The following is a 22,586-nucleotide window of genomic DNA, read 5'->3' as shown; positions in this document are numbered from 1 at the left end:
AAAACCTTAACCAGGGCGTCAGCTACTGTTTCTGCCTCTATATTCGACAGTGCTACTGCCTCTGGGTAACGAGTGGCATAGTCCACCACAGTGAGAATATACTTCTTACCTGATGGACTAGCCCTGGCCAGTGGACCCACAATGTCAACGGCTATGCGGGAAAAGGGTTCCCCAATGACAGGCATAGTCATAAGCCTAGCTTTCGGGTGATCCCCCTGCTTACCCACCCGTTGACAGGTGTTGCAAGTGCTACAATATACCCGCACATCTCGGTTAAAATTGGGCCAGAAGAAATTTTGGGTGATCCTATGAGCTGTGCGGCGGGACCCTAGATGTCCAGCTAATGGTACATCGTGCCCAATCCGCAGAATCTCTTGCCGGTATTTCGCAGGCACCACCAGCTGCCGATTCTGTGGAGGGGCAGTACTTTTCTGGGCAGGTTTGGGGATTCTATATAGCCTATCCCCCACCCACTCATAACGTTCCCCATCTACTCCCTCTTCTCCAGCATCTGCCCTAGCCCTGTACTTCTGAAGGGTGGGATCTTCCCGGGTTTCCCTCCCGTACGTCTCTGTGGTATCCCAGCCTAAGGGGGCCTGATCTAGGGTACAAGTCGGGGGGGAGAGTCTTACCTGGGTCTCAGCAGCAGGTGGGTCGATCTCAGCGGCACGGGTCTGGGCACGGGTAGTCACAGGGTTAACATCAGCGGGACCCATTGGAGCGTAGGCAGAAACAAGGGGGGCCAAGTCATTTCCAAGGAGAACATCAGCGGGTAAATCCTTCATGACCCGCACATTCACATGTCTAGCGCCCACTCCCCAATCCAAATGTACCCGGGCAACAAGTAGGCGGAACACAGTGCCCCCTGCTACCCTCACAGCCACAGTGTCTCCAGTGTGCTGGTTCTCGGACACCAAGTTCTTTTGGAGCAAGGTCATGGTAGCACCAGTATCCCGTAGACCACTGACCTCCTTCCCATTCACTTTAACCAGTTGCCGGTGCTGTTGTCGGTTATCCCGGTGGACAGCTTGCCCGGGGTCTACTTCATGTAGGATGCCCCAGCATTCTTCCCCCTCTACGCAGTGGGCAGCAGGCGGAGGGGTACGTGGGATTCCGCTGGCGGGTCGCCTCCAGGACTGTGCTTGGTTCGCAGTGTTAAGTGGACACTTCGATCTTTTGTGCCCTGGTTGCTTACATCCAAAGCACCGAATAGGCTGTGAGTAATCCCGTGAGTTGAACCGGGCTGTCTGAGGGTAGTTTGTGGCTGAAGGCGGTGTGGTATAGCGGTGCACCAGGGGTTGGTAACCGGCAGCTGCTTGGGTGACTGGGGGTCTGTACTCCACTCTAGCAGGGGGCTTAGGGGTAGCAGTATCCAGTTTGTGGGCATCCGTATACTCATCTGCCAGGCGAGCAGCTTCATGCAGGGTGGAGGGTTTACGGTCCCGAACCCACTCTCTAACTCCTGCTGATAACTTGTCAAAGCAATGTTCCAACAGGAATAGCTGCAGCACCTTTTCCCCAGATACGGCTTGACACCCCGCCATCCAGTAAGATGCTGTGCGGTGCAACTTACATGCCCACTCAACGTAGGAATCACCAGCTAATTTGACAGTGTCTCTGAACCGCCTCCGGTATGCCTCCGGTGTAACCGCATACCTGGAGAGCAGAGCCTCTTTTACAGTATTATAATCCCCGACTTCCTCATCTGGAATGGCCCGAAAAGCCTCACTGGCCCGGCCGGATAATTTTCTGGATAATATCGTGACCCAGTCCTCTGCGGGTACCTGGTGTAGTGCACATTGCCTCTCAAAATCCGCAAGGTACCTATCAATCTCTCCTTCTGTTTCTAGGAAGTTTTTAAAAACGGCAAAATGCACTTTTCTCTTTTCCATTGGGGTTACCGTGACTTGGGCTACTGCAGCGCCGTTTTGGCGAAGTAGGTTGGCCTCCACAGCGGCTATAACCCGGTCGATAATTTCCACGGACGGGTTGGGGCCATAATGTGCCAGTCTTATTTTGACCGCCCGGTCAAAGCTTGCTTCTTCGGGGGTTCTGTCTGATATGCTGGGCTCATTGGTCACTTCGGGCCCTGGTCCTCCGTCCATCTTGGTCAGTCTTGAAATAATCTCCCTCTTCCTGAGGTTACTGGTTTGTTGGCCCCGTTGTTCTAGCAGGTCTATAAGGGTAGGTCTTTTTAGCCTTTCATACGGTATTCCCATTAAGTCTGGATGTGTAGTTGCTCTTCTGGGCGATAAGGCTCGTCCATTCGCTTTCCACCAATTGTTTCGGTACCAACAGGGTACCAAGGGTTAATTCCAGATGAACAACGTCCTGAATAGGGAATCAGCAATTCACAACCCCAATCAGTTACCCCCTCAAACATGAGACCAGGCTCCACATTAAAGGTAAAACAAAGTGAACTTTATTAAGGGCCATATGCCCAGTATTTATGCAGGTCTGACCCCAGATGGGGGGTTGAAAGAATGTTGTACATTAGATAGAGGGAACACGCCCTTTGACATGATACAATAGAATTACCTTGCTTAAGCTGATAACAATTTAAACACAAGACACACTTGGCTTTTCTTATCACCTAGGCGTCTGCTCTCTGGAGGTGATTAAACAATGGAATGTTTATCACTAACTTTAATGACAGTACACAATAGCTGAGGCTAGTAACCTTGTCATTAGAAAATAGCTACTTAAAGCTGAACACAGTTAACTCCTTCAGTACTGACAGAAGGGTCTGTCACAAAAATTACTACAATTAATAAAATAATTCCTATTTAAAACTAAATACTTACCTATAAAATAAACCCTAAACTAGCTACAATATAACTTATAGTTACATTGTAGCTAGTTTAGGGTTTATTTTATTTTACAGACAACTTTGTATTTATTTTAACTAGGTACAATAGTTATTGAATAGTTATTAACTATTTAATAATTACCTAGTTAAAATAAAGACAAATTTACCTGTAAAATAAAACCTAACCTAAGTTACAAATACACCTAACACTACAATTAAATAAATTAAATACAATTAATTACAATTAAATAAAATTATCTAAAGTAAAAAATAAAAAACACTAAATTACAGAAAATAATAAAATAATTACAAGATTTCTAAACTAATTACACCTACTCTAATCCCCCTAGCAAAATAAAAAAGCCCCCCAAAATAAAAAAAGCCCTACCCTACTCTAAATTACAAATAGCCCTTAAAAGGGCCTTTTGCGGGGCATTGCCCACACATACCCACACAACCAACCCTACTCTAAAACCCACCCAATCCCCCCTTAAAAACCTAACACTAACCCCTTGAAGATCACCCTACCGTGAAACGTCTTCACCCAACCGGGCAGAAGTGGTCCTCCAGACAGGCAGAAGTCTTCATCCAAGCCGGGCAGAAGAGGTCCTCCAGACGGGCAGAAGTCTTCATCCAGACGGCATCTTCTATCTTCATCCACACGGCGCAGAGCATCCTTCTTAGCCAACGACTACCCGACGAATGAAGGTTACTTTAACCCCTTAACGACCGAGGACGTGCAGGGTACGTCCTCAAAAAAAAGGCAGTTAACGCCTGAGGACGTACCCTGCACGTCCTCGGTGTGGAAAGCAGCTGGAAGCGATCCTGCTCGCTTCCAGCTGCTTTCCGGTTATTGCAGTGATGCCTCGATATGGAGGCATCCTGCAATAACCTTTTTAAGCCATTCGGTGCAGAGAGAGCCACTCTGTGGCCCTCTCTGCACCGGAGATCAGTGGCTTTCCTCGTTGGTGGGTGGGAGCCGGACCGGGAGGCGGGTGGCGGCCATCGTTGGCACTGGTGATGTGGAGGGGGGCGGGATCGTGGGCGGGGATGTCCGGGGGCGCGCACAGGCGCGCGCGTGCACGGGAGGGCGGGGGCGGGCGCGTGCACAGGGAGGGAGCGGGTGGGAAACGCTACACTACAGCAAAAAAGTTTAATAAAATGCTACAAAAAGGGGAATAATAGTTTAAAAAAAATAAATCAATCAATGTGTGGGGGTTGGTCTGTGGGGGGAGGGAAGCTACACTACAGAAAAAAAAAACAGAATAAAAAAAAAACATTTTTTTCTGCAATTTGGGTACTGGCAGACAGCTGCCAGTACCCAAGATGGCCCCCAATAATGCAGAGGGGGACGGTTAGAGAGCTGTGTTGGGGGGGGGGTCAGGGAGGTTGGGGGCTAAGGGGGGATCCTACACAGCAGCATATGTAAATATGCTATAAAAAAAATAAAAAAACTTTTATTTTAGTACTAGCAGACTTTCTGCCAGTACTTAAGATGGCGGGGACAATTGTGGGGTGGGGGAGGGAAGGGAGCTGTTTGGGAGGGATCAGGGGGTGGGATGTGTCAGGTGGGAGGCTGATCTCTACACTAAAGCTAAAAGTAACCCTGCAAGCTCCCTACAAACTACCTAATTAACCCCTTCACTGCTAGCCATAATACACGTGTGATGCGCAGCAGTATTTAGCGGCCTTCTAATTACCAAAAAGCAACGCCAAAGTCATATATGTCTGCTATTTCTGAACAAAGGGGATCCCAGAGAAGCATTTACAATCATTTGTGCCATAATTGCACAAGCTGTTTGTAAATAATTTCAGTGAGAAACCTAAAATTGTAAAAAATTTAGCGTTTTTTTTTATTTGATCGCATTTGGCGGTGAATTGGTGGCATGAAATATACCAAAATGGGCCTAAATCAATACTTGGGGTTGTCTACTACACTACACTAAATCTAAAATTACCCCAAAAAGCTCCCTACATGCTCCCTAATTAACCCCTTCACTGCTGGGCATAATACACGTGTGGTGCACAGTGGCATTTAGCAGCCTTCTAATTACCAAAAAGCAATGCCAAAGCCATATATCTCTGCTATTTATGAACAAAGGGGATCCCAGAGAACAATTTACAACCATTTATGCCATAATTGCACAAGCTGTTTGTAAATAATTTCAGTGAGAAACAGAAAGTTTGTGAAAAAATTTGTGAAAAAGTGAACAATTTTTTGTATTTGATCGCATTTGGAGGTGAAATGGTGGCATGAAATATACCAAAATTGACCTAGATCAATACTTTGGGATGTCTTCTAAAAAAAAATATATACATGTCAATGGATATTCAGGGATTCCTGAAAGATATCAGTGTTCCAATGTAACTAGCGCTAATTTTGAAAAAAAGTGGTTTGCAAATAGCAAAGTGCTACTTGTATTTATGGACCTATAACTTGCAAAAAAAGCAAAGAACATGTAAACATTGGGTATTTCTAAACTCAGGACAAAATTTAGAAACTATTTAGCATGGGACTTTTTTGGTGGTTGTAGATATGTAACAGATTTTGGGGGTCAAAGTTAGAAAAAGTGTGTTTTTTTCCATTTTTTTCCTCATATTTTATACTTTTTTATAGTAAATTATAAGATATGATGAAAAACATAATTTATGCTTACCTGATAAATTCCTTTCTTCTGTAGTGTGATCAGTCCACGGGTCATCATTACTTGTGGGATATTAACTGCTCCCCTACAGGAAGTGCAAGAGGATTCACCCAGCAGAGTTGCTATATAGCTCCTCCCCTCTACGTCACCTCCAGTCATTCGACCAAGGACCAACGAGAAAGGAGAAGCCAAGGGTGTAGTGGTGACTGGAGTATAATTTAAAAAATATTTACCTGCCTTAAAAAACAGGGCGGGCCGTGGACTGATCACACTACAGAAGAAAGGAATTTATCAGGTAAGCATAAATTATGTTTTCTTCTGTTAAGTGTGATCAGTCCACGGGTCATCATTACTTGTGGGATACCAATACCAAAGCAAAAGTACACGGATGACGGGAGGGATAGGCAGGCTCTTTATACAGAAGGAACCACTGCCTGAAGAACCTTTCTCCCAAAAATAGCCTCCGAGGAAGCAAAAGTGTCAAATTTGTAAAATTTGGAAAAAGTATGAAGCGAAGACCAAGTTGCAGCCTTGCAAATCTGTTCAACAGAGGCCTCATTCTTAAAGGCCCAAGTGGAAGCCACAGCTCTAGTGGAATGAGCTGTAATTCTTTCAGGAGGCTGCTGTCCAGCAGTCTCATAAGCTAAACGAATTATGCTACGAAGCCAAAAAGAGAGAGAGGTAGCAGAAGCTTTTTGACCTCTCCTCTGACCAGAGTAAACGACAAACAGGGAAGACGTTTGTCGAAAATCTTTAGTTGCCTGTAAATAAAATTTAAGGGCACGAACTACATCCAGATTGTGCAAAAGACGTTCCTTCCTCGAAGAAGGATTTGGGCACAAGGATGGAACAACAATCTCCTGATTGATATTCCTGTTAGTGACTACCTTAGGTAAGAACCCAGGCTTAGTACGCAGAACTACCTTATCCGAGTGAAAAATCAAATAAGGAGAATCACAATGTAAGGCTGATAACTCAGAGACTCTTCGAGCCGAGGAAATAGCCATTAAAAATAGAACTTTCCAAGATAACAACTTTATATCAATGGAATGAAGGGGTTCAAACGGAACACCCTGTAAAACGTTAAGAACAAGGTTTAAACTCCATGGTGGAGCCACAGCTTTAAACACAGGTTTAATCCTGGCCAAAGCCTGACAAAAAGCCTGAACGTCTGGAACTTCTGACAGACGCTTGTGTAACAGAATGGACAGAGCTGAGATCTGTCCCTTTAAGGAACTAGCGGATAACCCCTTTTCTAAACCTTCTTGTAGAAAAGACAATATCCTAGGAATCCTAACCTTACTCCAAGAGTAACCTTTGGATTCGCACCAATATAGGTATTTACGCCATATTTTATGGTAAATCTTTCTGGTGACAGGCTTCCTAGCCTGTATTAAGGTATCAATAACTGACTCAGAAAAACCACGCTTTGATAAGATCAAGCGTTCAATTTCCAAGCAGTCAGCTTCAGAGAAGTTAGATTTTGATGTTTGAAAGGACCCTGAATCAGAAGGTCCTGTTTCAGAGGTAACGACCAAGGTGGACAGAATGACATGTCCACCAGATCTGTATACCAAGTCCTGCGTGGCCATGCAGGCGCTATTAGAATCACTGATGCTTTCTCCTGTTTGATTCTGGCAATCAATCGAGGAAGCATCGGGAAAGGTGGAAACACATAAGCCATCCTGAAGGTCCATGGTGCTGTCAAGGCATCTATCAGGACCGCTCCCGGATCCCTGGATCTGGACCCGTAGCGCGGAAGCTTGGCGTTCTGTCGAGACGCCATGAGATCTATCTCTGGTTTGCCCCAACGTGGAAGTATTTGGGCAAAGACCTCTGGATGAAGTTCCCACTCCCCCGGATGAAAAGTCTGACGACTTAAGAAATCCGCCTCCCAGTTCTCCACTCCCGGGATGTGGATTGCAGACAGGTGGCAAGAGTGAGACTCTGCCCAGCGAATTATCTTCGATACTTCCATCATTGCTAGGGAGCTTCTTGTCCCTCCCTGATGGTTGATATAAGCTACAGTCGTGATGTTGTCCGACTGGAACCTGATGAACCCCCGAGTTGCTAACTGGGGCCAAGCCAGAAGAGCATTGAGGACTGCTCTCAATTCCAGAATGTTTATTGGAAGAAGACTCTCCTCCTGATTCCATAGTCCCTGAGCCTTCAGAGAATTCCAGACAGCGCCCCAACCTAGTAGGCTGGCGTCTGTTGTTACAATTGACCAGTCTGGCCTGCTGAATGGCATTCCCCTGGACAGATGTGGCCGATAAAGCCACCATAGAAGAGAATTTCTGGTCTCTTGAATGGAATGAAGGACACGGCATGCATTTTGAAGTTTTGTTAACCTGTCCTCTGTCAGGTAAATCTTCATTTCTACAGAATCTATCAGAGTCCCCAGGAAGGGAACTCTTGTGAGTGGAAAGAGAGAACTTTTCTCTTCGTTCACTTTCCATCCATGCGACCTTAGAAATGCCAGTACTATCTCTGTATGAGATTTGGCAGTTTGAAAGCTTGAAGCTTGTATCAGTATGTCGTCTAAGTACGGAGCTACTGAAATTCCTCGCGGTCTTAGTACCGCCAGAAGAGTGCCCAGAACCTTTGTGAAGATTCTTGGAGCCGTAGCCAGTCCGAATGGAAGAGCTACAAACTGGTAATGCCTGTCTAAAAAGGCAAACCTTAGATACCGGTAATGACTTCTGTGAATCGGTATGTGAAGGTAAGCATCCTTTAAATCCACTGTGGTCAAGTACTGACCCTCTTGGATCATGGGCAAAATTGTTCGAATAGTTTCCATCTTGAACGATGGAACTCTTAGGAATTTGTTTAGGATCTTTAAATCCAAGATTGGCCTGAAGGTTCCCTCTTTTTGGGAACTACAAACAGATTTGAGTAAAACCCTTGTCCTTGTTCCAACCGCGGAACTGGATGGATCACTCCCATTAATAAAAGATCTTGTACGCAGCGTAGAAACGCTTCCTTCTTTGTTAGGTTTGTTGACAACCTTGACAGATGAAATCTCCCTCTTGGGGGAGAGGATTTGAAGTCCAGAAGGTATCCCTGAGATATGATCTCTAACGCCCAGGGATCCTGAACATCTCTTGCCCAAGCCTGGGCGAAGAGGGAAAGTCTGCCCCCCACTAGATCCGGTCCCGGATCGGGGGCCCTCAATTCATGCTGTCTTAGGGGCAGCAGCAGGTTTTCTGGCCTGTTTGCCCCTGTTCCAGGACTGGTTAGGTTTCCAGCCTTGTCTGTAGCGAGCAACAGCTCCTTCCTGTCTTGGTGCAGAGGAAGTTGATGCTGCTCCTGCTTTGAAATTACGAAAGGAACGAAAATTGGACTGTCTAGCCTTGGCTTTGGCCTTGTCCTGAGGCAGGGCATGACCTTTACCTCCTGTAATGTCATCAATAATCTCTTTCAAGCCGGGCCCGAATAAGGTCTGCCCTTTGAAAGGAATATTAAGCAATTTAGATTTAGACGTAACATCAGCTGACCAGGATTTTAGCCACAGAGCTCTGCGTGCCTGAATGGCGAATCCTGAATTTTTAGCCGCAAGTTTAGTTAAATGTACTACGGCATCTGAAATAAATGAATTAGCTAACTTAAGGAATTTAAGTTTGTGTGTGATGTCATCTAGTGTGGATGATTGAAGTGTCTCTTCCAGAGACTCAAACCAAAATGCTGCTGCAGCCGTGACAGGCGCAATACATGCAAGAGGTTGCAATATAAACCCTTGTTGAACAAACATTTTCTTAAGGTAACCCTCTAATTTTTTATCCATTGGATCTGAAAAAGCACAGCTATCCTCCACTGGGATAGTGGTACGCTTAGCTAAAGTAGAAACTGCTCCCTCCACCTTAGGGACCATTTGCCATAAGTCCCGTGTGGCGGCGTCTATTGGAAACATTTTTCTGAATATAGGAGGGGGTGAGAAAGGCACACCGGGTCTATCCCACTCCTTAGTAACAATGTCAGTAAGTCTCTTAGGTATAGGAAAAACGTCAGTACTCGTCGGTACTGCAAAATATTTATCCAACCTACACATTTTTTCTGGGATTGCAACTGTGTTACAATCATTCAGAGCCGCTAATACCTCCCCTAGTAACACACGGAGGTTCTCAAGCTTAAATTTAAAATTTTAAATGTCTGAGTCCAGTTTATTTGGATCAGAACCGTCACCCACAGAATGAAGCTCTCCGTCTTCACGTTCTGCAAACTGTGACGCAAAGGTTTCAGGGTTTCTTAGGACTCCCTGTAGAGGTGCGCTCACGGAAGGTAATAACAAATAATGTCAAATATACAGTCCAATCGAATCCAAAATACGGCAGCTCTTCCAATTGTTTGTGGTACGATGAGCGAATCTAGATTGAAAGTAAGAAGGCGCCAGACATAGGGTAATATTGTTACAATCTGCAAACACGCTCAAGTAACATATAGATGGAATACTTACAAACGAAACGGCACCAAAATGTGCCTAGTGAGACAGACCGGGACCTCAACCGTCGCCCGGAAGACCAACCAATGGCATGCACCAAACTCCCGCAGTCACGTGAATGTTGTAGCCAATCACCGTTTCTTTGGGCTCACACACCTTCCTTGCAGACGTCCGAAAAAAATAGGATCACAGTGTAGACAAACCAGGTGTCCCATACACTGCGGTTTCAAGATATTGATTGGTAACAGTGCTAGAGTGAAAGTAAAACCCACTCCAAACGAGGTACACTAAAAACAATTTATTTAAAACTGTGACGCAGTATCAGACATGGCCCTTGCATTATCAGCGCACTCTGTTCTCATCCCAGAGTGATCACGTTTACCTCTTAGTTCTGGTAGTTTAGCCAAAACTTCAGTCATAACAGTAGCCATATCTTGTAATGTGATTTGTAATGGCCGCCCAGATGCACTCGGCGCTACAATATCACGCACCTCCTGAGCGGGAGATGCAGGTACTGACACGTGAGGCGAGTTAGTCGGCATAACTCTCCCCTCGTTGTTTGGTGAAATATGTTCAATTTGTACAGATTGACTATTTTTTAAAGTAGCATCAATACATTTAGTACATAAATTTCTATTGGGCTCCACTTTGGCATTAACACATATAGCACAGAGATATTCCTCTGAATCAGACATGTTTAACACACTAGCAAATAAACAGCAACTTGGAAATACTTTTCAAAGTAATTTACAAATAATATGAAAACGAACTGTGCCTTTAAGAAGCACAGAAAATATTATAACAGATAAAATAATTAAGTTATAGCATCAATCTTTGTCAGAATATACAGTTTTAGCAAAGGATTGTTCCCCTCAGCAAATGATAACTAACCCAGGCAGCAGAAAAAAATACACAAATAAACGTTTTTTATATCACAGTCAATACAATCAGCACAGCTCTGCTGTGAATGATTACTTCCCTCAAAAAAGACTCTTGAGATCCCTGAACTCTGTAGAGATGAACCGGATCATGCAGGAAGAAAATGAACCTCTGACTGAGTTTTTCTGATGCATAGTGAAAGCACCAAAATGGCCCCTCCCCCACACACATAACAGTGAGAGGGATCAGTGAACTGCTCTAATTTAAATCAAAACTATTGCCAAGTGGAAAAAAAGTGGCCAAAACATTTTTTCACCCAGTACCTCAGAGAAAAAAACGTTTTTACATGCCAGCAAAAAAACGTTTTACCTCAATAATTAATTGTCATTTAAAACCTATTGCAAGTCCCTGCAAAATAGGTTAAGTCTATGTATACAGTTTAAAAGCCAGAGAAGTACCATTTCCCAGAAAACTGAAGTGTAAAATATACATACATGACAGCCTGATATCAGCTACATCTACTGCATTCAAGGCTGAGTTTACATTATAACGGTATGGCAGGATTTTCTCATCAATTCCATGTCAGAAAATAATAAACTGCTACATACCTCTTTGCAGATTAATCTGCCTGCTGTCCCCTGATCTGAAGTTTACCTCTCCTCAGATGGCCGAGAAACAGCAATATGATCTTAACTACTCCGGCTAAAATCATAGAAAAACTCAGGTAGATTCTTCTTCAAATTCTACCAGAGAAGGAATAACACACTCCGGTGCTATTATAAAATAACAAACTTTTGATTGAAGATATAAAAACTAAATATATCACCATAGTCCTCTCACACATCCTATCTAGTCGTTGGGTGCAAGAGAATGACTGGAGGTGACGTAGAGGGGAGGAGCTATATAGCAACTCTGCTGGGTGAATCCTCTTGCACTTCCTGTAGGGGAGCAGTTAATATCCCACAAGTAATGATGACCCGTGGACTGATCACACTTAACAGAAGAAATAATGGTATCTTTGGAAAGTCCATTTAATGGCGAGAAAAACGGTATATAATATGTGTGGGTACAGTAAATGAGTAAGAGGAAAATTACAGCTAAACACAAACACCACAAAAATGTAAAAATAGCCTTGGTCCCAAACGGACAGAAAATGGAAAAGTGCTGTGGTCATTAAAGGGTTAAGTGACGTCATCCAAGATGGCGTCCCTTCAATTCCGATTGGCTGATAGAATTCTATCAGCCAATCGGAATTAAGGTAGGAAAAATCCTATTGGCTGATGCAATCAGCCAATAGGATTGAAGTTCAATCCTATTGGCTGATACAATCAGCCAATAGGATTGAGCTTGCATTCTATTGGCTGATTGGAACAGCCAATAGAATGCAAGCTCAATCCTATTGGCTGATTGCATCAGCTCATAGGATTTTTCCTACCTTAATTCCGATTGACTGATAGAATTCTAGAATAAGAATTGAAGGGACGCCATCTTGGATGACGTCACTTAAAGGAACCTTTATTCGTCGGGTAGTCTTTGGCCGAGAAGGATGCTCCGCGTCGGATGTCTTGAAGATGGACTCGCTCCGCGCCGGATGGATGAAGATAGAAGATGCCGTCTGGATGAAGACTTCTGCCCATCTGGAGGACCTCTTCTGCCCGGCTTGGATGAAGACTTCTGCCCATCTGGAAGACCCCTTCTTCCCGGTTGGGTGAAGACATCTCACGGTAGGGTGATCTTCAAGGGGTTAGTGTTAGGTTTTTTTAAGGAGGGATTGGGTGGGTTTTAGAGTAGGGTTGGTTGTCTGGGTGGTAGGTATTAATGTTCGGGGGGGTTGTAATTTTTTTTTTACAGGAAAAGAGCTGATTACTTTGGGGCAATGCCCCGCAAAAGGCCCTTTTAAGGGCTATTTGTAATTTAGTGTAGGGTAGGGCTTTTTTATTTTGGGGGGCTTTTTTATTTTGTTAGGGGGATTAGAGTAGGTGTAATTAGTTTAAAAATCTTATAATTATTTTATTTTCTGTAATTTAGTGGGGGGGGGGGGGGTTTCCGTACTTTAGATTTTATTTAATTGTAATTAATTGTATTTAGTTTAGGTAATTCATTTAATTGTAGTGTAGTGTTAGGTGTAATTGTAACTTAGGTTAGGTTTTATTTTACAGGTAAAATTTGCCTTTATTTTAACTAGGTAGTTATTAAATAGTTAATAACTATTTAATAACTATTGTACCTAGTTAAAATAAATACAAAGTTGCCTGTAAAATAAAAATAAACCCTAAGCTAGCTACAATGTAATTATTAGTTATATGGTAGCTATCTTAGGGTTTATTTTATAGGTAAGTATTTAGTTTTAAATAGGAATAATTTAGTTAATTGTATTCATTTTATTTAGATTACTTTTAATTATATTTAAGTTAGGGGGTGTTAGGGTTAGACTTAGGTTTAGGGGTTAATAACTTTATTATAGTGGTGGCGACGTTGGGGGCGGCAGATTAGGGGTTAATAAATGTAGTTAGGTTGTGGCGACATTGGGGGTGGCAAATTAGGGGTTAATAAATATAATGTAGGTGTCGGCGATTTTGGGGGCAGCAGATTAGGGGTTCATAAGTATAATGTAGGTGGCGGAGGTGTCTGGAGCGGCAGATTAGGGGTTAATAGTATAATGCAGGTTTTGGCGATGTCGGGGGCGGCAGATTAGGGGTTAATAAGTGTAAGATAAGGGGTGTTTAGACTCAGGGTTCATGTTAGGGTGTTAGGTGTAGACATAACTTTTATTTCCCTATAGGAATCAATGGGGCTGCGTTAGGAGCTTTACGCTGCAATTTTGCAGGTGTTAGTTTTTTTTTAGCCAGCTCTCCCCCATTGATTCCTATGGGGAAATCATGCACGAGCACGTTTTACCAGCTCACCGCTAACGTAAGCAGCGCTGGTATTGAGGTGAGATAAGGAGCTAAATTTTGCTCTTCGCTCACTTTTTTGCGGCTAACGCCGGGTTTGTAAAAACCCGTAATACCAGCGCTGTATGTAAGTGAGCGCTGAGGGAAAACTGCTCATTAGCACCGCACCCCTGTTAACGCAAAACTCTTAATCTAGGTGTATGTTTGGTGCAACTTCTTTTTATCCCTAACACTTTATGCATGGCCTTTAGTCACGCTAACCCGACGCGCGTTAAATTTGATTGCGCTCAAGCTAATGCATTTATTTTCAGCTTATAAAAGGTGCGCAAAATAACGCGCCTACGATATTCTTATATCACTTGCACAAGGCTGCACACATTATATACATATGCAAAAAAAGGATAGGGTATCAAATACACTTAGCAGCGCTGCTATTAATTATGTAGCTATCTATACATAAATACATTGTTCAACAGATTAAAAACAGATGGAACAAATAAAATACATGTAAAAAAAGATCATACACATGCACTCCACACAATTAACTATAGTTCCAATGTTTTAAAAGCGCCATCACATACAACATAAAAGAATAAAATAGCTTGTCATAAAATTGTCAACTCAGCACTTGAGTAGTCCTAGAAAACAACTCCTCCTTAGTCTGAACACCACCGTTTGGATAGTCCCTCTTTGCTGGCTTAATAGGTGTATCGCGGTGTGTTGAGATAAAATGCCCTCAGGCATGAATCAATAGTATCCTCAATGGTGTGAGGAACTACGGAAGCCTCATAGGGACATAAAGAAAGGGAAAATCTCTACGCGTTTCGTTCTGCTCCAACCTAACTTTCTCAAGAGTGATACAGATGCTTCTTAATTTTATTGGTAAAGAATGAACAGTCCCTCCTTCCTATAAGGACGCAATCCTATAGGTTAATGCTTCCATGAGGGGACCGTTTATTTGTAAAACACGTCAACTTAAGTTTAAAATGCTGTACATGATTGGCATATATAAAATACATTTCATAAATAAAATCAAGTTTAAAAATTAAACCATATAATGAACAGACATATGGGTATAACTCAAAATCCAAATTATCATTGTGCCTATACATAAATAAAATGCTAAACTGAAATCAAATATCAAATTTACTTAAAATATATAAGAACAAACAATGAATAGCTATAGCAATGATCTTGAAAATAAAAACTAAAACTAAACTCATACTCTAAAATACACAATACATTTGCCAGAAATATTATGTATATGCCCATTTATTGAAACTCCCTAGGTTGGAGTCCAGCATTTTTATCCAATAGGTCTCACGCTGTCTCAATGTTAACTCATATACAAGCTTTTATTTATACATAATATTTCTGGAAAATGGATTCTGTATTACAGAGTATGAGTTTAGTTTTAGTTTTTATTTTCAAGATCATTACCATAGCTTTTCATTTTTTGTTTATATATTTTAAGTAAATTTGATATTTGACTTCAGTTTAGCATTTTATTATAAGTATTTTGTTATAATTATTTCAGAATACATCCCCATATGTGGATGTTTTTAGAAACATATATATAATTTTCTGTATGGATTTTAAGTTATACTCATATGTCTGTTCATTATATGGTTTGTTTTTTAAACTTGATCTTATTTATGAAACTTATTTTATATATGCCAATCATGTATTATTATTATTATTTATTTATTTATAAAGCCCCAACAGATTCCCCAGCGCTGTCTATGGGTAACAAAGATAAAAGGACAGTACAATATGAGACACCAGACAAAATTTAACAAACAAATACAGGGGGAATTGGGAGCCCTATTCCCGTGGGAACTTACAATCTAAATGGGTAGGAAGGTAAGAAACAGGAGGTGGGGACTGCAAAGGTGGGAATGATGTTAGTGTGGAGTTAGATGAGGGCAATTATTAGGCAAGTGGAGTTCATTAGTTACTGATTTGGTGATAGGCTTCCCTGAAAAAGAAGGTCTTTAGGGAGCGTTTAAAGGAGGAGAGGTTGGGGGAAAGTCTGACAGCTCGAGGAAGTGCATTCCAGAGGGTTGGTACCGCACGAGAGAAGTCCTGTAGTCTAGCATGAGAGGAGGTGATGGTAGAAGAGGCAAGGAGAAGATCGTTGTTAGATCTTAGGGGACGGGCTGGAGTATATTTTTTGATGAGTGAGGACAGGTAGATGGGGGGGGGGGGCTGCATTGGTAAGGGCTTTGTCGGTCAGAGTGAGAATTTTGAATTTAACTCTGCTGTGAACGGGGAGCCAGTGAAGGGACTCACAGAGGGGTGCAGTGGATACAGAGCGTTGGGAGAGGTGGATTAGCCTAGCAGAGGCATTTAGGATGGATTGAAGGGGGGAGAGGCGGAAGAGAGGAAGGCCAGTTAGTAGGTTATTACAGTAGTCAAGCCGGGAAATTACTAGGGAATGGATTAGCTGTTTAGTAGTTTCAGTACTCAGAAAAGGATGAATTTTGGAGATATTGCATAGGAGGAGTTGTTTTCTAGGACTACTCTGAAACCAAGAGCTAAGTGCTGAGTTGACTATTTTATGACGAGACATTTTATTCTTTTATATCTGGTAAGTAGCGACCGTAGCATGTGGAGCTACAATAAAGTTTTATGAAACCCTTGAATAGGAGCTGCGCTTCTCTCCTCTTTTTCGTTTTAAATTATATACATATACCTATGTACCATGAGGCTGCACACATACCTAAAATGAAAACAGTTCAAGGAGCACAAGCATATGCATGAAACTTCATCTTTATTTGTAAACTTTAAAGCATGGATGTATCGCATGAACAAATATCATTGCAGGTAGCAGAACCGCCAAACGTAGCTATTAAACACCTGACACATACCGGCTGGGGCCATACTCATAGCTCTGTGTTTTCACTTCAATACCTGCATTTTTTTATCCCTAACACTTTATGTAAGGTCTTCAGTAACACTAACCCGACCTGCATTAAATTTGATTGAGCTCAAGTGAACGCATTTATTTTCAAGTTGTAATAGGTGCGCAAAATAACGCGCCTACGGTATATCACTCGCAAGCAAATGTTAGTATGCCACTTGTAATCTAACCCTTAGTTATTTAAATAGCAAGCCTGAATTATCTGTCTATTATTCTATGGCAATTTATTCAATGAGGCCTATTTATCATATGTCTGTCGGACCTGATCCGACGGTGCAGATCAGATCCGACAGACATCGCTGAATGCGGAGAGCAATACGCTCTCTGTATTCAGCATTGCACCAGCAGCTCTTGTAAGCTGCTCGTGCAATGCCGCCCCCTGCAGGGGGATGTCAATCAACCCGATCGTACTCGATCGGGTTGAATTCCGGCGATTCCTGTCCGCCTCATCAGAGCAGGTGGACAGGGCTATGAAGCAGCGGTCTTTAGACCGCTGCTTCATAACTGGTGTTTCTGATGAGCCTGCAGGCTCACCAGAAACACAGGCCCTCAAGCTCCGTATGGAGCTTGATAAATAGGCCCCAATAGGTTTAAGTTTATAAATGTTCAGGTGAAAATATGCTTAACATAAGACTAAAGGTTAAAGAGTAGGAATTAAGAGGAAATGTGTATTAAAATATGTACACATTAAATGTTTGGTTTGATCAGATATTGAAAGGATTACAGACTGTAACTTCTGTATGTCATTGTATAACAATAATGTTATATGTTGGAAAAATATTTTAAGATATTTGGAATAAAGGACTACAATACAATATATCAGACTCCTGATGGCACCTTTATAAAAAAGGTCACATTGTCATTATTTATATCTCTCCTCACACTGCATAGATCACACCACATATAAAACAAGGCTGAAGGTAAAGTGAGGGCAGCTTGCACCTCTGAGGTTTCTGGGGGTGCTACAGTAATGAATTGATGTGCATAGCTTCCCCAACACAACCTAGAACCACCACCAGCAGATAAACTGTATGTTACTAATGCTACTGATATGACACAGAATGTTAATATTCTTTGTTACAGAAGGAGGAATTGAGTGAATCAAGTCTTGTGTACACAGTGCCAATCATCCGGAGAAGCAACACTCCCCGAGAAGGATTACAGAGTAGAGAATGTGATACTGAATATATTGCCATCAGACACATGTGATGAGACCTCTGCACACATTGTATCCATATACTAACAGGCTGCCCACATTGTGGCCATATATCTATGTATTATGTCAGGCTTCACAAGCTGTAGACATATACCTGCAACAGAAGCTTCTGTTACTTTTGTACTTGGAGAGGAATGCAGGCCAGCCTCCTCTCCACCGACTATGGAACCTGGAACTTGAGGGGATTCTATGATTTGGGAGGCAGGTGTCCAGGGTACATTTAGAGTACTTTTACCCTGGATTCAGGTTTACCCCATTTCCATGAATTCACAGAGACTCTGAGAACTGAAGGGCCCTGAAGATTCCTGTGTTTGCAACCTCCTGCTCTAATGCTGGGACCTCCTGCTGTTATGTGTCTGCATATCTAGTCATGGTGTAAAGTGTCTGTTATTGTGAGAGTCATCTATTTTCCTTTTGTAAGTCAGGATGTGATTAGAATCTTGTTCAACTAACCATTGTCTGATGTTTGTCTCATTGTATAACATTTGTTTCTATTGATTATTTGGTGACTACCCCCTTTTGTTGGAAATGTATAAAAGCTGTGTTTTCTGTGCAATAAAGCAGTTCCTATTTTGATCCTCAAGCATTCAGTCTTGGCTAATGTTCTTGGGGTACAATTGGCTGGCAGCGGTGGGATCTGCTTCCTCCTTACGGAGCAGTTACAAACTACCAGTTGGACCTCGATGGAAATGTAGGCTGAATTCCAGTGGAGATTGCAGGCAGCACTGGCCTAGTTTGATGGCCCTGTCTTGGTAGAGGGTAAACTGGTCTGGAAGGATATGGATCGACGGAAACTCTGGAACGAGGCGCTCCAGTTTGAAACAGGACTACCAGGGGAAGTCCCTTCCTACTCCAGAGCAGCAAAACTGGCTCCAGATTAATCTATGAATGTCATTCCTGGAAAAACAGCCCCGGGAGGAATGGATGGCCGAATTGGACGGGTTGGTCCAGACAGAGATGGAGGTGGATGAAGGGAACCGGGCACTGCGGTGGTATGCGGCACAGGTGTGTCCAGAGATGGAGACGGATGGTCCTACAGAGGGCTATGACTACGGCAGCCCAGGATTGCTATTTGAAAGTCTCACACAGGACCCCCACTCCGGGAGTACAGCAGAGTGGCGTCAGGAGGACATACTGAAACACAGAGAGCTGAGTCTGAACCTTACAAAAGTACCTGGGCTGAGGGACGATCTTGATTATCTAGCTGTGCATGAGTGGGAGCTAGAAAAGGCATATAAAAGGCTGTCAGATCTTGTTCAGCGGCATGCCTCAGAGCCTGCAGAGGGCTATGGTGCAACAATCAAGGATTAATTGGACTTTTCCTCAGAGGAGTGGCAACCGGCAATGAGCTACCATGAGCTGCTAGACCACGATCAGCAGCCTGGCCCTGAGCTTGCCACACCAGTAGAAGCGCTGGCAACAGGGCAGGGCACCAATGGTCTCTGTCCAGCACCTGTGATATCTCTGGAGTCCCAGGGAGAGGAGGTAGTCGATTTCATTACACAGCCACAAGCTCCAGAGATTGATAATTTAATAGACTTTTCCTCTGAGGAGGGACACACCGGTGAGCCTCCAGAAGAAGAGATGGCCACAGGGCAGAGCACCCCTGGTCTCTGCTCAGCACCTGCAGCAGCTCCGGGAAGCCAGGGAGAGGAGGTAGCCGACCTGTCTCCACAGCAGCAGAGTCAGTTCCAGAGAGAGGAGGTAGCTGACCTCTCTCTCCCCAGCGGCAGAGCGGTTTCCAGGGAGAATATGTAGCCGACCGCTCCCCACAGCAGGAGAGTCAGTTCCAGGGAGAGGAGGTAGCCAACCACTGTCCACAGCGGCAGAGCCAGTTCCAGGGAGAGGAGGTAGCCTTCCTCTCTCCACAGCAGCAGAGCCATTTCCAGCGAGAGGAGGTAGCCAAACTTTCTCCCCAACTGCAGAGCCATTTCAAGGAAGAGGAGGTAGCTGATCTATATCCCCAGCAACCAAGGGGTTTCCAGGGAGAGGAGGTAGCCGACCGCTCTCCACAGTGGCAGTGCCAGTTCCAGGAAGAAGAGGTTGCCGATCTCTCTCGCCAGCGGCAGAACCAGTTCCAGGGAGAGGAGGTAGATAGCCTCTCTCCCCTGCAACAAAGCAGGGCCAAGGGAGAGGAGGTATCTGTCCTCTCTCACCAGTAACACCGCAGGGCCCAGGAAGAGGAGGTAGCCGACCTCTCTCCCCAGCAGCTTAGTGTGTTCCAAAAAGAGGAGATCAGCATTCTCATTCCCCAGTGGCAGTGGCCAAAAACAAAAATGGAAGAAAGGTTTATCCGACTAACACAGGTCCAAACCAGTGGGTGGTCTGGTACCTGGTTAGTCTACCCCATGGGGGGGAAGAAATGTAACAGAAGCTTCCGTTACTTTTGTACTTGGAGAGGAATGCAGCGCAGCCTCCTCCCCTAGAACTTGAGGGGATTCTATCATTTGGGAGGCGGGTGACCGGGGTACATTTGGAGTACTTTTACCCTGGATTCAGATTTACCCCATTTCCATGAATTCCCAGAGTCTCTGAGAACTGAAGGGCCCTGAAGATTCCTGTGTTTTGTTGGAGTATAAGGTGAAAGCCCCCCCCAGACTCAGACTGTTTGACCTGATTGCAACCTCCTTCTCTGATGCTGAGACCTCCTACTGTTATTTGTCTGCATATCTAGTCTTGGTGTAAAGTGTCTGTTATTGTGTGAGTCATCTATTGTCCTTTTGTAAGTCAGGATTTGATTAGAATCTTGTTTAACTAACCATTGTCTGATGTTTGTCTCATTGTATAATATTTGTTTCTATCGATTATGTGGTGACTACCCCCTTTTGTTGGAAATGTATAAAAGATGCGTTTTCTGTGCAATAAAGCAGTTCCTATTTTGACCCTCAAGCATTCAGTCTTGGCTAATGTTCTTGGGGGTAGCTATAACAACTTGCAGTGGCCATTATTCAAATAGCGGAAGCTATCCAGTACCATAAGACTAAACACATTATACATATACCCATGTACCATGAGGCTACACACATTATATACATATACCCATGTACAATGAGACTGCATGCATTATATACATATACCCATGTACAATGAGGCTGCACACATTATATACATATACCCATGTACAATGAGGCTGCACACATTATATACATATACCCATGTACCATGAGACTGCACACATTATATACATATACCCATGTACCATGAGACTGCACACATTATATACATATACCCATGTACCATGAGACTGCACACATTATATACATATACCCATGTACAATGATGCTGCACACATTATATACATATACCCATGTACCATGAGACTGCACAAATTATATACATATACCCATGTACCATGAGACTGCACACATTATATATATATCATTATATATATATATATATATATATATATATATATATATATATATATATATCCATGTACCATGAGTCTACACACAATGTTAATATTCTTTGTTACAGGAGAAGGAATTGAGTATATCAAGTCTTGTGTACACAGTGCCAATCATCCAGAGAATCAACGCTCCCCGAGAAGGATCACAGAGTAGAGAATGTGATACTGAATATATTTCCATCAGACACATGTGATGAGACCTCTGCACACATTGTATCCATATATCTATGTACCATCAGGTTTCACAAGCTGTAGATATATACCCCTGTATAATGGGGCTGCACACATTGTATTCATATACCCATGTACCATGAGGTTGCACACATTATATACATATACCCATGTACCATGAGGTTGCACACATTATATAAATATACCCATGTACCACAAAAACAGAATTTATGTTTACCTGATAAATTACTTTCTCCAACGGTGTGTCCGGTCCACGGCGTCATCCTTACTTGTGGGATATTCTCTTCCCCAACAGGAAATGGCAAAGAGCCCAGCAAAGCTGGTCACATGATCCCTCCTAGGCTCCGCCTTCCCCAGTCATTCGACCGACGTAAAGGAGGAATATTTGCATAGGAGAAACCATATGATACCGTGGTGACTGTAGTTAAAGAAAATAAAATATCAGACCTGATTAAAAAACCAGGGCGGGCCGTGGACCGGACACACCGTTGGAGAAAGTAATTTATCAGGTAAACATAAATTCTGTTTTCTCCAACATAGGTGTGTCCGGTCCACGGCGTCATCCTTACTTGTGGGAACCAATACCAAAGCTTTAGGACACGGATGAAGGGAGGGAGCAAATCAGGTCACCTAGATGGAAGGCACCACGGCTTGCAAAACCTTTCTCCCAAAAATAGCCTCAGAAGAAGCAAAAGTATCAAACTTGTAAAATTTAGTAAAAGTGTGCAGTGAAGACCAAGTCGCTGCCTTACATATCTGATCAACAGAAGCCTCGTTCTTGAAGGCCCATGTGGAAGCCACAGCCCTAGTGGAATGAGCTGTGATTCTTTCAGGAGGCTGCCATCCGGCAGTCTCATAAGCCAATCTGATGATGCTTTTAATCCAAAAAGAGAGAGAGGTAGAAGTTGCTTTTTGACCTCTCCTTTTACCAGAATAAACAACAAACAAGGAAGATGTTTGTCTAAAATCCTTTGTAGCATCTAAATAGAATTTTAGAGCACGAACAACATCCAAATTGTGCAACAAACGTTCCTTCTTTGAAACTGGATTCGGACACAAAGAAGGCACGACTATCTCCTGGTTAATGTTTTTGTTAAAACAACTTTCGGAAGAAAACCAGGTTTAGTACGTAAAACCACCTTATCTGCATGGAACACCAGATAAGGAGGAGAACACTGCAG

The 22,586-nt window shown here is 43.2% G+C and overlaps 1 long non-coding RNA gene across 1 annotated transcript in view; it reads left to right on the top strand.

Annotated features, from left to right (window-relative positions):
• The window catches only part of LOC128664952 (uncharacterized), an 87,211-nt gene extending 66,518 nt beyond the window's left edge, over window positions 1–20,693 (top strand). Inside the window, exon 5 of the long non-coding RNA XR_008402948.1 lies at window positions 17,672–20,693. This is a non-coding gene — a long non-coding RNA (uncharacterized LOC128664952). The remainder of the gene's footprint in view (window positions 1–17,671) is intronic.
• Window positions 20,694–22,586: the final 1,893 nt, after the last annotated feature.

This window comes from Bombina bombina, chromosome 6 (genome assembly GCF_027579735.1).
Source record: "Bombina bombina isolate aBomBom1 chromosome 6, aBomBom1.pri, whole genome shotgun sequence".
NCBI lineage: Eukaryota > Metazoa > Chordata > Amphibia > Anura > Bombinatoridae > Bombina > Bombina bombina.
This window is presented reverse-complemented; position numbering and strand designations above follow the sequence as displayed.